General features: G+C 43.8%; 1 protein-coding gene across 7 annotated transcripts in view; it reads left to right on the forward strand.

The window, feature by feature from the left end:
• Positions 1 to 2,132: 2,132 nt before the first annotated feature.
• LOC137420807 (synphilin-1) overlaps positions 2,133 to 14,616 on the forward strand; it is a 406,546-nt gene continuing 394,062 nt past the window's right edge. For 3 of the 7 annotated variants that reach the window (XM_068106197.2, XM_068106204.2, XM_068106202.2), the window contains exon 1: positions 2,871 to 3,006. The gene's annotated coding sequence lies outside the window, so the exon portion shown is untranslated. Of the gene's footprint in view, positions 2,277 to 2,860; positions 3,007 to 14,616 lie in introns of those variants that run through there. The other 4 variants (XM_068106201.2, XM_078772278.1, XM_068106198.2 and 1 more) reach the window with 4 other exon arrangements.

The following is a 14,616-nucleotide window of genomic DNA, read 5'->3' on the forward strand; positions in this document are numbered from 1 at the left end:
ACATATACATATACATATATACATATATACATATATACATATCCATATATGTGGGTTTAAACATAGTACATACAGTAGAACATACATGCCTTTCACAAAATGCTTGTCGTAAACCTCTGTGCGAAAGAGAAAAAGATATTACCCGAGATGTGATTTGGCATTTACGCTCTTGAGTACTTTGGGCTTTGTGCTGCGGCGCGGAGATTAACGTAAAATAAATAAATGAATTCAGAATAGAATTTTTTTTTCCCTCTGATCGATCGCCCTGCTGCTGCTGCTGCGACCATGCATGACCTTTCGCATTCATAATGTACCACTCACTTCCTCTTCTTCCTCGGCTGTTCGGACACGCGTGCTGTGTCCTTTCGAAACAATTACGCGTATATTGCCAAACTCATGATTCCTTATCTTCCTCAGCATTCCACGTTCCAGTGCTTGGAATTTTACAAGCGTAATAACCCGATCGAATCACAGCCGTGAAATGGTCCCACGACATCCATCTTGGGACACTTGTATTAAAACGTCAATCTTCCATTTGAGGATCCTTCCATGGCCGTCCTGACATCAATTATGGACTCAATGGCGATACGCGGAATATATAATGTCCGTGTCTGTCCCGGTGGCGGGAGCGGCGGATTACAATGGACATTGGAAGGAACGGCGGCAAGACCGGAGTGGGCCGAAAGCGTGACGACCTGATGAGGGCTCGGTGGGGCCGCGCGGGGAACGTGCCGAGACACCTGCTTCCCACAATGCGTCGTTGTACACCAGAGGTGGACATTCGAGAGGGTTCCTCAATGACCTTACAGAGGCCGGGAATTCTGCGGGAATTGCGTAAACAGATGGAGTATTCGTGCTGGGGTCTGGGGCAAAAAAGGCGCATTTTTACAAGTGGTAATTTATTGCGCGCATAATACCTGTGCTGTTAACTACATGCACCTTATGTACACCTGGACCTAGTTAACGTGTTTTGTTAACGAAGCGGTCGAAGCGATGGAAGCCTTGGCTCAAGTTGAAGGCGCAATTTTTGGAGGTGTTAAGCGGGGGAATGAATCGTGCAATGTTGGCCGGGAATAAGTCTTATATGCTCCACGGAAATTGTGGCAACATTGTGTGATGGAATTAGAGAAGCTATAACGAAGCTCCAGGGGGTGAGTGGCCTCCAAGAAGGTTGCTGGTTTTGGAAGGGGCCATCATGCACATGCATTACGTGAATGTGAGACAAAAATAAGAATGAAGTGGATATGATTCTCCCTGAAAGATATGGGTGGTCGGATGGTACACAAAACGAGGCATTTAAAATTGCAATGGATTACGGGTGGAAGATCCTTCTCTGTCTCTCTGCTTACTCTCTGCTCACCTTCACCCTTTCATTCCTCTTTTCTCCCGCCTCTGGAACAAATTCCCTCACTCTCTGCGATCCCACTCCTCCCTCCAGGTCTTTAAAACAGCTGTTCACCACCATCTCTTATCTTCCCCCATCCAAAATCTTCATCTTTTCTACCCCCGTTAATTCACCCCAGATCCACTTTTTTGCAATACCAACTTCTTTCCTGGAAGTCCTTGCAGTGTCGATGTGTTTTATACTTCTCCCTCCCCCCCCCCCCACTCTTCCTCCCCCAGATCTCCCGATGTCCTTGCTCTCAAATGTTGTACTTGTGTGCTTCCCCCCTCTCCCCATCTTGTGTCCCGCTCCCTTTATTTCGTCTTATGTGTCCGTTTGTTTGTTTGTCATTAATGTGAGCTCTTACACGAGCCTCGATGTTGTATACAATTAAAAAAAAAAAAATCAGGCATCAGGTGCATAGGTTGTGCTGTCGTGGGAGTTTCATTGGCTCCGGTTGAAACCCCGGTCTTGTCGCCATCCGACGCAGCAAGTCAGGGCAGGAATCTGCAATTTGTTCAGGGTGCTGGGGATTGCTCACCAATGTGGGATCTTTAAGGCATGTCGAGGAGGAGATCGAGCAGAGAGATGTGGAAAGGAATGAGATTCTCCATTTTCATTAGACCAGCGATGATGGCGTTGCCTCCCTCCACTCATTGAGAACAAGTCGTACTTCGGACCGATTGCTAGTAGAACGACGAGGCTGGTGGGAGGGACTATGGAGATGTTTGTTTTTCTTTGCATCCAGGAATCAAGAGATGAAAGCCAAACCATCGGTGGATGAAGTGGCGATCGGTGTGAGGGGAACATGTCAACACGCCGTGCACCACGTGACCGACACCATGCGCCTCGGCTTGGCTCATCGAGTTGTTTTGCGGTTTCGTCATCGAAGGTACTTTAATTCCTTTACTCAGTTTGCATGCAATCGGAGTGAGGGAGCGAAATGTGTTTGTTTTCATGTGCGACTTCTGTCAAGAGCTCGTGGGGTATGCATTTCGCGAGCCGTGCTGTGAGCCGTGCCGCGAGCCGTGCCGCGAGCCGTGACCCGATGCGCGCCATAATGTTCTACTAATCGTTGCACATTTAATTTCTGCCAAGTGTGAGGTGGAAAATGATGGAGGCTTAAAACCGTACTTGTTAGTGCATGTCCACCTACGTGGCTGTGTGCACACCTGTGAAAAAGTTGCAGGACATGGACATGTATATGTATATAAGCGTATTTAATGTATATATATATATGTAAGTAATAGCGAATTGATATAGTTTTAGTGCCAATGTGACATACAGCAAAATGAAAAAAATCTTAAGTGCATCAATCGAGCACCTCCAGTTTCAAATTTGTTTTGAGCAGTTCCCGATGATGGTGTGAAGAGTTCACAGTCAGGCACGTCGGAAATGGCAGACAGGCCAACAGAAGGACGGCGGGAGGGTGAGCGACCGGGCTCCGTCCGCGGGGCGGCGCTCTTCGGGTTCCTCACGCACGGGAGGGGAGAACGTGCAGCGTGGGCTCCAATCAGTCAGAGCGCGTTTGGTGCAGCAGCAGCCGGACGGTCTGGTGTCCCCAAGAGCCAGAGACTCTCCGTGCCTCGTCCATCCGTGCAGTAGGAGCCTCTAGTCTGCAGGTGAGATTTATTTCTATGTCCCGAGCATCTTGCGAGGATCGCTGTCTGTATGCAGTTCACTCATCGTGCACTCCCTGGGAGGAGGGGAGGGACCCCCTAGGGTGAGGGCATCCTGCGGCTCTTTTTGGAACCCCTAGCTGTCGATGGTTTACCTGACTTTCCAGCTGATAAAAAAGCCATGTGCACGGTACATGCGTACGTGTGAGGGCACGCAGGGCACGTGTTTGCTGCGGAGACATGTGATTGCTGCTGGGGTCGGGCATCCCCTCCGTGATCGCACATCCTTCGACTCGATTGGCGACTGCGGATCAACCGAACAACTCCATGGAGCTGAGAATCTGTGTGTTTGCTGTGGTGACCTCTTACCCAGCAGTTAAGGAGCGAGTCAATCCGAGGTGCCTTTTCGTGGTGCTGGCAGTGCGTGGTCAGGATCTCAGCATGGTGCAATTTCCCCCATAGTGGTGCGGCTTAGTTTACTATTTAGCCGATATTGGTTTCGTGCTGGCGCTGTGTCCACAGACCGTAATTTGAGTTGCGTTCAATAATTGATGGAAGGCCAACAGCCAACACGAGAAGCTCTAAAATCGCATGCCCCACCATCTGCACGACTCACTTATTTTTCTAGAACCCTCCGCTGGCATTTTCACTGAATACAATCAATGCATTTTATTTGATGATGATCCTTGAGCTTGCAAATGCTATATGTTTATAATTCAGTAAACATATTTCTTGATCCAAGACCGAGTATCTAATTTGGTGCGCAAATGCAGTTTGAGGCTTTCTTTTACGACAGGTTGAAATCCTTCCAAAAGAGAGAGATTTCACGTCGGGCAGAAGTCGGACAAAATAATATTTAAAACGCTGCCAGGAATTTTGGCCTTTGAGGCACATTTGCCAGGTTTCCATCTAAAAATGCGTCCACGGAGGCACCAGAGAGCGCCTCTTTAGCATTGCGAACGCGCACGGCGCAACAAACACCAACACACAGCCAGGTTAGGATTGTGTGCTGGACACCAAGATAGACCTGCTAAGCATTCCAAGAATTCACAAATTTGGACATCAAGTTTGGACAACATCAAATTTGGACAACATCAAATTTGGCCTACATCAAATTTAGACAACATCAAATTTGGACATCAAATTTGGACATCAAATTTGGAAAACATCAAATTTGGACATCAAATTTGGACTACATCAAATTTAGACATCAAATTTGGACATCAAATTTGGACAACATCAAATTTGGACAACATCAAATTTGGACATCAAATTTGGACAACATCAAATTTGAAAAACATCAAATTTGGACATCAAATTTGGACTACATCAAATTTAGACAACATCAAATTTGGACATCAAATTTGGACAACATCAAATTTGGACAACATCAAATTTGGACATCAAATTTGGACATCAAATTTGGACATCAAATTTGGACAACATCAAATTTGGACAACATCAAATTTGGACAACATCAAATTTGGACAACATCAAATTTGGACAACATCAAATTTGGCCTACATCAAATTTAGACAACATCAAATTTGGACATCAAATTTGGACATCAAATTTGGAAAACATCAAATTTGGACATCAAATTTGGACTACATCAAATTTAGACATCAAATTTGGACATCAAATTTGGACAACATCAAATTTGGACAACATCAAATTTGGACATCAAATTTGGACAACATCAAATTTGGAAAACATCAAATTTGGACATCAAATTTGGACTACATCAAATTTAGACAACATCAAATTTGGACATCAAATTTGGACAACATCAAATTTGGACAACATCAAATTTGGACATCAAATTTGGACAACATCAAATTTGGACATCAAATTTGGACAACATCAAATTTGGACAACATCAAATTTGGACAACATCAAATTTGGACAACATCAAATTTGGACATAAAAATTTGGACATAAAAATTTGGACAACACTTCTACTTATCCATTGTGGTTTTCTATTAGACAAGCCAACTCGAGGATGATATCGTGAAATGATTGTGTACTGGTGGTTAAACATTGTTTGATGGGATGGTGCGGAATTAGTGCACTCACCTTTGATCTGTCGAGTCCGGGTTTGCTCCCCGACCTGACTGGGTGCTCTGCCACAAAGTGCGCCGTTCATCGGATTGACGTTAAGCTGAGTGTCCCGCATGCTAGCGTTCTAAGTGGACGTCATACATGCCCCTCATGCTAGGTGGAAGTCAAACGTCGCGCGAGGAGTAGGCGAAAACTTCTTTGGCACGCTATGTGGCTTGTTCTTGAACAAATTCCACATTCCTGCCACCTTAAGGCAAACATCAGGCCTAGCCAGCCTGCTTGTGAAAGACTTTGGCCAAATGCCTTCTCCAGGCCCACTCCACAGGAAGGTGGAATTAATTGAGGCCATTAAGTAAGTAGCATTAGATGAGTGTTTAAACAAGGCCAGGTTACTGAAATGAGTTGCTAAACTATATTGGCTTGAGTTAAATGGGCTGGAAGTGGAAAAAGAGTTTTGCATATGCAATATGTAAATGGCCCTTTCCTAACTCTGGGAAATTTGCCTTCAGCAATAACCCATTGTAAGTTGTACTTCCACAGGCTTTAGCTAAGTTTTGATGCCTGCTTGTGTCACTTGGGCATCTTGAACTAGAGCCTTCTCCAGATGCAGTAACTAACATAGTTATGCAAACTTAGGATCACACATGTAGTTACATAGTTCTTAATAGCATAGAACATGCACATGCAGCGACGCACATACAACGCCTCCGATATGGACGAATTGTGTTACGTTGCGGAAGGTTACTTGCTGCCAAATGGTGCATGGAATGTGCAGGAAAACAAAGTCATGAACTACTTTCACCAATTTGTATGGCTGGAAACTCCTTCCTAAAATACCCTCCTTCGGATGATGGAGCATTCTGTCAAGCCGGTGGGAAGTTTCCTCCCACTGAATGACTAGTTAAGTGGTTTTTACTCGTCGGCCTAACTGTGCCATTGTCAGAGTTGGAATGTGTAAAAATGACCGATATCTGACAAACATTCTTCAGACTTCAGAATTTAGTAAACAAAAACAATAAAACAGTGTAACTTGTGAATTTGAACAGTATTTGGACATTTTCCTGGGACAATAAATAAATAAATATATAATTCCCTGCAATGTTTGCAACATGCCAGTGGGCACTGTCCCGTTTGAATGTGATCTTGTATTTAAATGATATTCAGCTAATTGTTATAGGATATGTTCAATGTACTGTTGGGGTCTTGTAAGGACGGCTGATCTGGATGCATATCCATTGACATCCCAAACGATAATGGCGAGTGTTTGTCCAAATTGGCAGTGCGTAACACAGACTGCTTTGTCTATTTCATTTGGAAAGAGGTTCATCCATTATTCTCGCCAATGACCGGAACTATGACAAAAAATAATCCAGCTGATGAGCACTGAGCATTATTACAATAAAAAGTGCTCATTGGTGGAAAAAAAAAACATCATCCATTGGACGTTTCACCTCTGCCATTTTACAAAACAAAGAAAGCCATCTTTTGATTACACCATTGTTGGTAAAATCGGATCAAATATTGTATATAATGTTTGTCTCAAAATGTCAGTGTTAAGCCCTGCAAATACAGACAACACCAGTCATCGGGTCACGGAAGATCACAAGATGTATTTTCATTTTTTTCATGATAGAAAATAAATCTCTAACCACTGACTTAACCAGGTGGATAGAGAGGATGCGAGGGTGGAAGCAAAACGAGCTTTTTGAAGCCAGGAGGCATCGAACAACGAGATACAGTTAGATGCATGTACTCTTCTTCTTCTTCTTTATTCCCTAACGTCACAATTATTCCCATGTTCTTATGGGATTGGCCGAGGGAAGGTTTTGGCCCAACTGGCCAGGCCTTGTGGTTGACTAAGTAGTTAGGGCAGGAATTTGGAAGTTGTTGTTGCATAGCGCCGGACAGTTCTCTCGAACAAGCGCATGACACGGAGACAGCCGATCGATCTTGCAGGAGTGACCCAGCGATTCCCCACAACAAGAATGGTGTACCCCCGCCTTCATGAAGGAGAGAGAGAGAGAGAGAGAGAGAGAGAGAGAGAGAGAGAGAGAGAGAGAGAGAGAGAGAGAGAGAGAGAGAGAGAGAGAGAGAGAGAAAGAGAAAGAAAAAGAAAGAAAGAGAAGAGAAAGGGCCAGTCCATGGGGACCGATCGGCATTCTGACCTTGACCGCGCTGTCCTGACGAATCCGGGCAGCAGTGAAGAATGCGGAAGAAGTGGCCCCTGACTTGTGTTGGGGGGTACAACCACCGCGAAGAGGCATCCCCGATAGTTGTAGGAATTTGAAAGTTGTTCATGGTGCCGTTGATAACTTCCTTGCTCTTCACGAAGGACACCATGGGATCTTTAACTTCCACCAACTATAATGCTGACACACAGGATGCCCAGTTTAAAGTCTGGCACACACATTGATGAATCACTCTGCCTGAGAAACACTGGAATGACAGTTTATAGCTGGGTCGGGATTCAAACCCAGGCTTGACAGCTGAGAGACAATTGTGCATACCTCCAGGCCAACCTGCCAACCTTGCATGTGATCATTATATTGATGAAAATATTTACTTTGTAACTTCAACAATAGGTAAATGGCTGTAAAAAAAAAGTTTATCGAATAGCACATTGAAGCTCATTTATTATTATTGTTTAATATTTATTTTCACTCTACCCCAGGAAATGGAAGGATGAAGAAAAACTAATTTTATGCCGTGACCATAGAGTTAATAGATAAACACCCTACACTTGCTTGAACATAAAGCCAGGTTTTAGTGAATTTTACAAATAAAAAGCCCAGGAAGAGCTGCACTAATAAATAGCAGTATACAGCTAGCTAGCTTTGTTATCTATCACCATAGTTAATTTTGCGTCCTTGCACAGGGCAAGATGGTCGTCAGCTCGATTCAACAGCTCGCGTTGGCCAGCCCAGTGCTTACGCTATGTATTTCTTGTAAAGATCAATGCTTATAACACATTGCTGTAATCTTGTTTCCTCACGAGTAGGGTGAGGTGCAGTCTGAGAAGAACCAGATCTTTCGTTGCGGCAGCATCTGCAGAGGGACATTAAGAGTGTCCTGTATCCCACCAGTAACCTACAACATGATGCTGGAAAAAAAGTAAATTGCCCACTAGGGCGGAGAGAGTCCCGCTTGATAAATTTGACCAGGTATTTTTTTTTCAACAATTAAAATTTTTTAAATAAAGACAGAAGAGATTACATCTAGAGACAAGGCAACAAGTGGAAAGAGAGATTATAGCAAGGGGAGCTAAGAGCTCGCTTGAAGGCAAAATTAAAGGAAACCCAACTTACCCACAAATATCGCCCGATAACATGCCTACCAACCACATACAAACTGCTTTTTTTTTTTCTTTCTTTTTTTGTATGCAAGATCGAGGCTCGTGAAAGAGCTAAACATTAATCACACAAAAAGTCAAACCGACACACAAAACACAAAAAACAAGGGGAGCGACAGACAAGATGGGGAGAGAGGGGGAAGGACACAAACACAACATTTGAGAGCAGGGACATCGGGAGGACTTGGGGGGAGGTGGGAGAGGTATAAAACATATGAACACTGCAAGGACTCTGGGGTGAATTAGCGGGGGTAGAAAAGATCAAGGTTTTGGATGGGGGAAGATAAGAGATGGTGGTGAACAGCTGTTTTAAAGACCTGGAGAGAGGAGTGGGATTGAAGGGAGTGGGGGAGTTTGTTCCAGAGGCGGGAGAAAAGGGGAATGAAAGAGTGAAGGTGAGCAGAGAGCCTAGATTTTGGCAGTTTAACCATAAGAGGGTTGCAGGCAGATCTTTTGCGACCTGAAGGAATATTGGGCGGACAGAGCACAGAGAGAGCTTGGGGAGCAAGGCCGGAGAGGAGTCGGTAGAAGACAGAAAGACCACCAACCTGCCTGCGGTGAGTGAGTGAAAGGCCCTCGGAGTTAACTTCATCGCAGGAGATTCCAATGATTATGAAAGCTTTTGGTTTCAACAACGTGAAGCCGAGCTAGGTGTGAGGCAGGAGCACCGGCCCATAGGGGAGAACAGTATTCCATTGAGCTGCGGATGAAAGCCTTGTATGTGGTGAGAAGCTCAGTTGTGCCGAGGAAGGACTTCGCACGACGGAGGATGCCCAGTCGGCGACTGACTTTGGAGGCCAGCTTGGAAATGTTGTTTTCCCAAGAAAGATCATGGCAGATAGTGAGACCCAAAAGCTTGAGGGACAGAACTTCTTTGAGAGGATTGTTGAGAAAGTAGATGGGAGGGTTTTCCAGTCGGTCCTTTCGGAGAGACATTGTAAGAGTGTGAGATTTGTCAGGATTGAAAGAGGGGCTCGTCCTCTTCCTGGGCTCTTCCTGCTGACAGGAATCATCACAGAAATGATGTACCATCATCTAACACAACAAAGAGGTTCAGAGGCAGAACAAAAGGGATGTAAGAGAGGTTGTTATGGAACAATTGACCACCTACTACTGAACAAGGCCATACTTGAAAATTGCAAAATGCAAATAACTAAACTGTCTACTGTCTGGATGGACTATAAGAAAGCTTTTGACAATGTCCCACATTCGTGGATGATAAAATGCATGCAAATATACAAAATCAATCCCCAAATAATCAAACTGATTGAGAAATCAATGGAGCTCTGGAATACCACATTAAGGAAATATCGAAGGAAATATCAGATGGAAATATCGAAATACCAAATGTGAAGATACGGCGTGGAATCTTCCAGGGAGACAGTCGTTGCCCCTTTCTGGTTTGTCTGGCTCTGGACCCACTATGTAACCTCATCAATGAACATGGACACGGATACACACTAACAACCAATAGAAGAACATCCAAAGAAATAGGAAAGGTGACACATCTACTCATGGATGCACATGGATGATTTATAGCTCTTCTCGCCAAATGACAAAAAATTGACAGAACAAGAGGGAGGGTGTGGCCTGATGGAACTCAACCAGGTGAACAGAGCAAAGAGTCTAGGACTATCTGAGTATGTAAAATGCTCAACAGACTATCGGATGCAATTTCTAAACAAACATGAACACAACAAACCTGAAAAAGAATCCCTAACTCACCTTGCAAAGAATTTCCAAAAACAGGTGTGAACAGAAGATGCCGCACAGGAAAATGAAACAGCAACAAATACAGCCCCAAGTAATTGAAAAAACGACAAAAGAAATAAGAAATATCAAAAATAAGTATCACCAAACATACACCAACAACTGGGAGAATGACAAAAGAGCAGGGAGATACAAAAAACAATTGCGCAGAGTGAGGATAGACAAAGAAGGCTCATTGGAATGGCTAAGAAGAAGTCCCCTCTGACAAATGTGGATGGCACCCAGCTATGGCGGTTACTTAAGAGGGTGCCCTTCCATGAGCGGTCTTCGGCAGAGGGGACGAAAGCATTCAAAGCGGATCGATCTATAAAACACAATTTATACTACTGGAGTGAGACACCATGAAATATTTTACTCCTTCAAAGTACAAGCTTAGGCAAGACAATAAATGCACATGAGCGAAGCAAAAAGTCTCGAGCAATTCAACCACCAAACCACTTGTAAGTTGAACATTTGTATTCACTTATGGACATGAAATATCTCATAATATATTCATTAAAATATTGAATATGACTATTGCTTGCATTTGTTAAACTTTTTTTCTTATCAAATATTAATTGTATCCCATAGAATCAACTTTCTTATGTGAACGTTTTTTAAAAAACAAAAATTACCGTTATAGTCATCCCTACACTTAGAGGTATTACAATAATTATAAACGATATTGCATACAGAGAAACTATCCCATATATTAAGGGAGGGACGCTTTGCACCTCCCTTTGATTTCCAATGTAATAGCGAAAAATGTGTAAACTTAACATTTTGAATGAGTTTTAATGAAATATTCTTGTAATCCAACACTTCCCTTTCACTTCATTACCATGATGCCAAAATGAACTATGTTTTTCTCATTATGGATTGTCTCTTTTTAAATGTCACTGGAAATATTATGTTGATGCATTTGCAGGGAACTGATACATAGATGTAGTCAATGGGATCTTAAGTGGTTTTTAAAATAGTGCTGTCTGCTGAAACTCTTTCATGCGGAAAGAGCGATAATAGATTGTGTTGGCTCCACTCCCTTGTGATTGCCAAAAACCTTGTGTTATATATCAAAAGTATGAAGGCATTTTGTGCTCGTATTCTGGCCAAATTCTACACTTTTTTAATATAGCACCGCTATTCAAACGAGATTAGAGCAGCAATGTAGCCTTTGGGAGGAACTGGCAGGCAGTCTTGAAAAAGTACTGAGCATTATATGTGGCAGGCCGCATTGCCAGTAATCGGATCCTTCTGAGACATTCACTTGTCAATGAATAAAACAAACTGTCTGGATCTTGAAACTTTTCCAGCGACGAACTCGATTTTCAACAGTCGCACCAAACTTTGCTTGGTGTTCTCACACTTTGCTGGAAAGGTTGTTGTGACTATGCTTAGGATTTCCCATGTCTGGTTAATCTTACTCTATAAATTATAAAAGAAGGCAATTATCTGTGTGTATGTAGTACGTCTGATAATTATAGAATCGAAAACTGCTGGGCCAATATCCACTAAATTTTACAAACATGCTGGGAGTAGCCAACGTTAGGTCATGGGCACAAAACAACCTCACCCCCCAGCGTCCAGCGAGGATGGGAGGACAAAGCGCGATTTTCGCCTGTACATGTGGCACATTGCGTGTGGTTTACTGACTCCTGCTGGAGAGAGGGGGAATTACTAGCCACGGCACAAAGTATATTTGCCTTCCCCCCAGCTCTCCCTCCCATACTACTCTTGGAGGAAGTGTGTATGTATGGCTATATAAAAATAAGGTAAGAAATTACATGAAAGGTTACTGTGTGTGTGCATATGTGTACATCTGATCAAAATATAATAAGATTGGCTGGGCCAATCTGGGGAGACGACTTACAATTTTCACCGTTGCATGTGGAATAGTGTAAGCGGTTTAACCACTGATCTCTGCCAAAAGAAATTGGTATATTGACTCCATATTTCACTCCTGGAGGGAGCGGGTATTACTAGTATACAAAATTTAAACTCAGGGGAAGATTCTGGTGATAGAGAATAGAAGGTTTACTGTATACAGTGAGAAAACAAACAATCGTGTCGATAAATAGTGGGCAAAGAGAGGAGAGATACACAAGATAGTAACCTGAAGGTATGAGCGGGGCGTTGGGGGGGTGGGGGGGGGGGGTTAATGAGGGTATAAAGATGTAGGGAAGTTAATAGCGATATAAATATCTGGAAAAGTTAAGGGGATAGAAAGATGAAGAGAGGCTTCATGGCAGTAAGGATGAAAGATGACGTATGGTGGTATATGGAACTGCCATCTTGAAAGCGATGGAAGAGCGAGGTATGCCATCAGGAATGTGAGGTTTAATGTCGATTTTATGTTTAGCTTTGCATATTAATATTATGCTTAGTTTTAAAGGGCTGAGAACAGCTGAAGGAGCGAAGTTGTCTGTTTACCGAACTAGCCGGACCGTTCGTCCATTGGACTAAATTTTCATTGGTCTTCACGGCCTTATAGCATACCGGCCTGCTGTAGTGTTTGAGCATTAGTTTCTATTTCACCAAGCACATACACTACATGGCCAAAAGTATGTGGACACACGAACATCGCACCCGTATGTGCTCGTCGAACATCTCATTCCAACATCATGAGCATTAATATTGAGTTTGTCCCCCTTTGCTGATACAACAGCCTCCCCTCTTCTGGGAAAGCTTTCCACTAGATGTTGGAACATTGCTGTGGGGATTTGCTTCCATTCAGCCATAAAAGCATTAGTGAGGTCGGGCACTGATGTTGGGTGATTAGGCCTGGCTCGCCATTGGCATTCCAATTCATCCCAAAGGTGTTTGATGGAGTTGAGGTCAGGGCTCTATGCAGGTCAGTCAGGTTCTTCCACACCGATCTCGCCAAACCATTTCTCTATGGAATTCGCTTTGTGTACGGGGGCATTCTCATGCTGAAACAAGAAGGGGACTTCCCCAAACTGTTGCCACAAGATTGGAAGCACACAATCATCTACAATGTCATTGTATGCTGTAGCGTTAAGATTTCCCTTCACTGAAACTAAGGGGCCTAGCCCAAACAATGAAAACAGTCCCAGACCATTATTCCTCCTCCACCAAACTTTACAGTTGGCACTATGCATTCGGGCAGGTAGCGTTCTCCTGGCATCCGCCAAACCCAGATTAGTCTGTCGGACTGCCAGATGGTGAAGCGTGATTCATCACTCCAGAGAACGCATTTCCACTGCTCCAGAGTCCAATGGCGGCGAGCTTTACACCACTCCAGCCGACGCTTGGCATTGCGCATGGTGATCTTAGGCTTGTGTGCGGCTGCTCGGCCATGGAAACCCATTTCATGAAGCTCCCGTCAAACAGTTGTTTTACTGACGTTGTTTCCAGAGGAAGTTTGGAACTCGGTAGTGAGTGTTGACAGACAACTGAGGACAGACTAATTTTTACGTGCTATGCACTTCAGCACTTGGCAGTCCTGTTCTGTGAGCTTGTGTGGCCTACCTCTTCACAGCTGAGCTCTTGTTGCTCTTGTCGGCTGAGGTGACATTTCAACTTCACAATAACACTACTTACAGTTGACCGGGACAGCTCTGGTAGAGCAGAAATTTGACGAACTGACTTGTTGGAAAGGTGGCATCCTATGACGGTGCCACGTTGATCATCACTGAGCTCTTCAGTATGACCCATTCTACTTCCAATGCTTGTCTATGGAGATTGCATGGCTGTGTACTTGATTATACAGTGCATTCAGAAAGTATTTAGACCCCTTCACTTTTTCACATTTTGTTATGTTGCAGCCTTATGCTGAAATCGTTTAAATTCATTTTTTTCCCTCATCAATCCACACTCAATACCCCATAATGACATAGAGAAAACAGGATTTTAGAAAGTTTTGCAAATTTATTAAAAAGATAAAACTGAAATATGTCATTGACATAAGTATTCAACCCTTTACTCAGTCTCAACTTCCTCTGGAACTTCCTCTGGAAACAACGTCAGTAAAACAACTGTTTGACGGGAGCTTCATGAAATGGGTTTCCATGGCCGAGCAGCCGCACACAAGCCTAAGATCACCATGCGCAATGCCAAGCGTCGGCTGGAGTGGTGTAAAGCTCGCCGCCATTGGACTCTGGAGCAGTGGAAATGCGTTCTCTGGAGTGATGAATCACGCTTCACCATCTGGCAGTCCGACAGACTAATCTGGGTTTGGCGGATGCCAGGACAACGCTACCTGCCCGAATGCATAGTGCCAACTGAGTGCCAACTCAGATAAAACTGCTGCCTCCTCACTCTCTGCAGACCTGGACAAAATCACAGACTGGGCAAACAAGTGGAACATGTCTTTCAATCCTGACAAATCTCACACTCTTATGATGTCTCTCCGAAAAGACCGACTGGACAACCCTCCCATCCACTTTCTGAATAATCCTCTCCAAGAAGTTCTGTCACTCAAGCTTTTGGGTCTC

This window comes from Myxine glutinosa, chromosome 2, assembly GCF_964187855.1.
Source record: "Myxine glutinosa chromosome 2, kmMyxGlut1.1, whole genome shotgun sequence".
NCBI lineage: Eukaryota > Metazoa > Chordata > Myxini > Myxiniformes > Myxinidae > Myxine > Myxine glutinosa.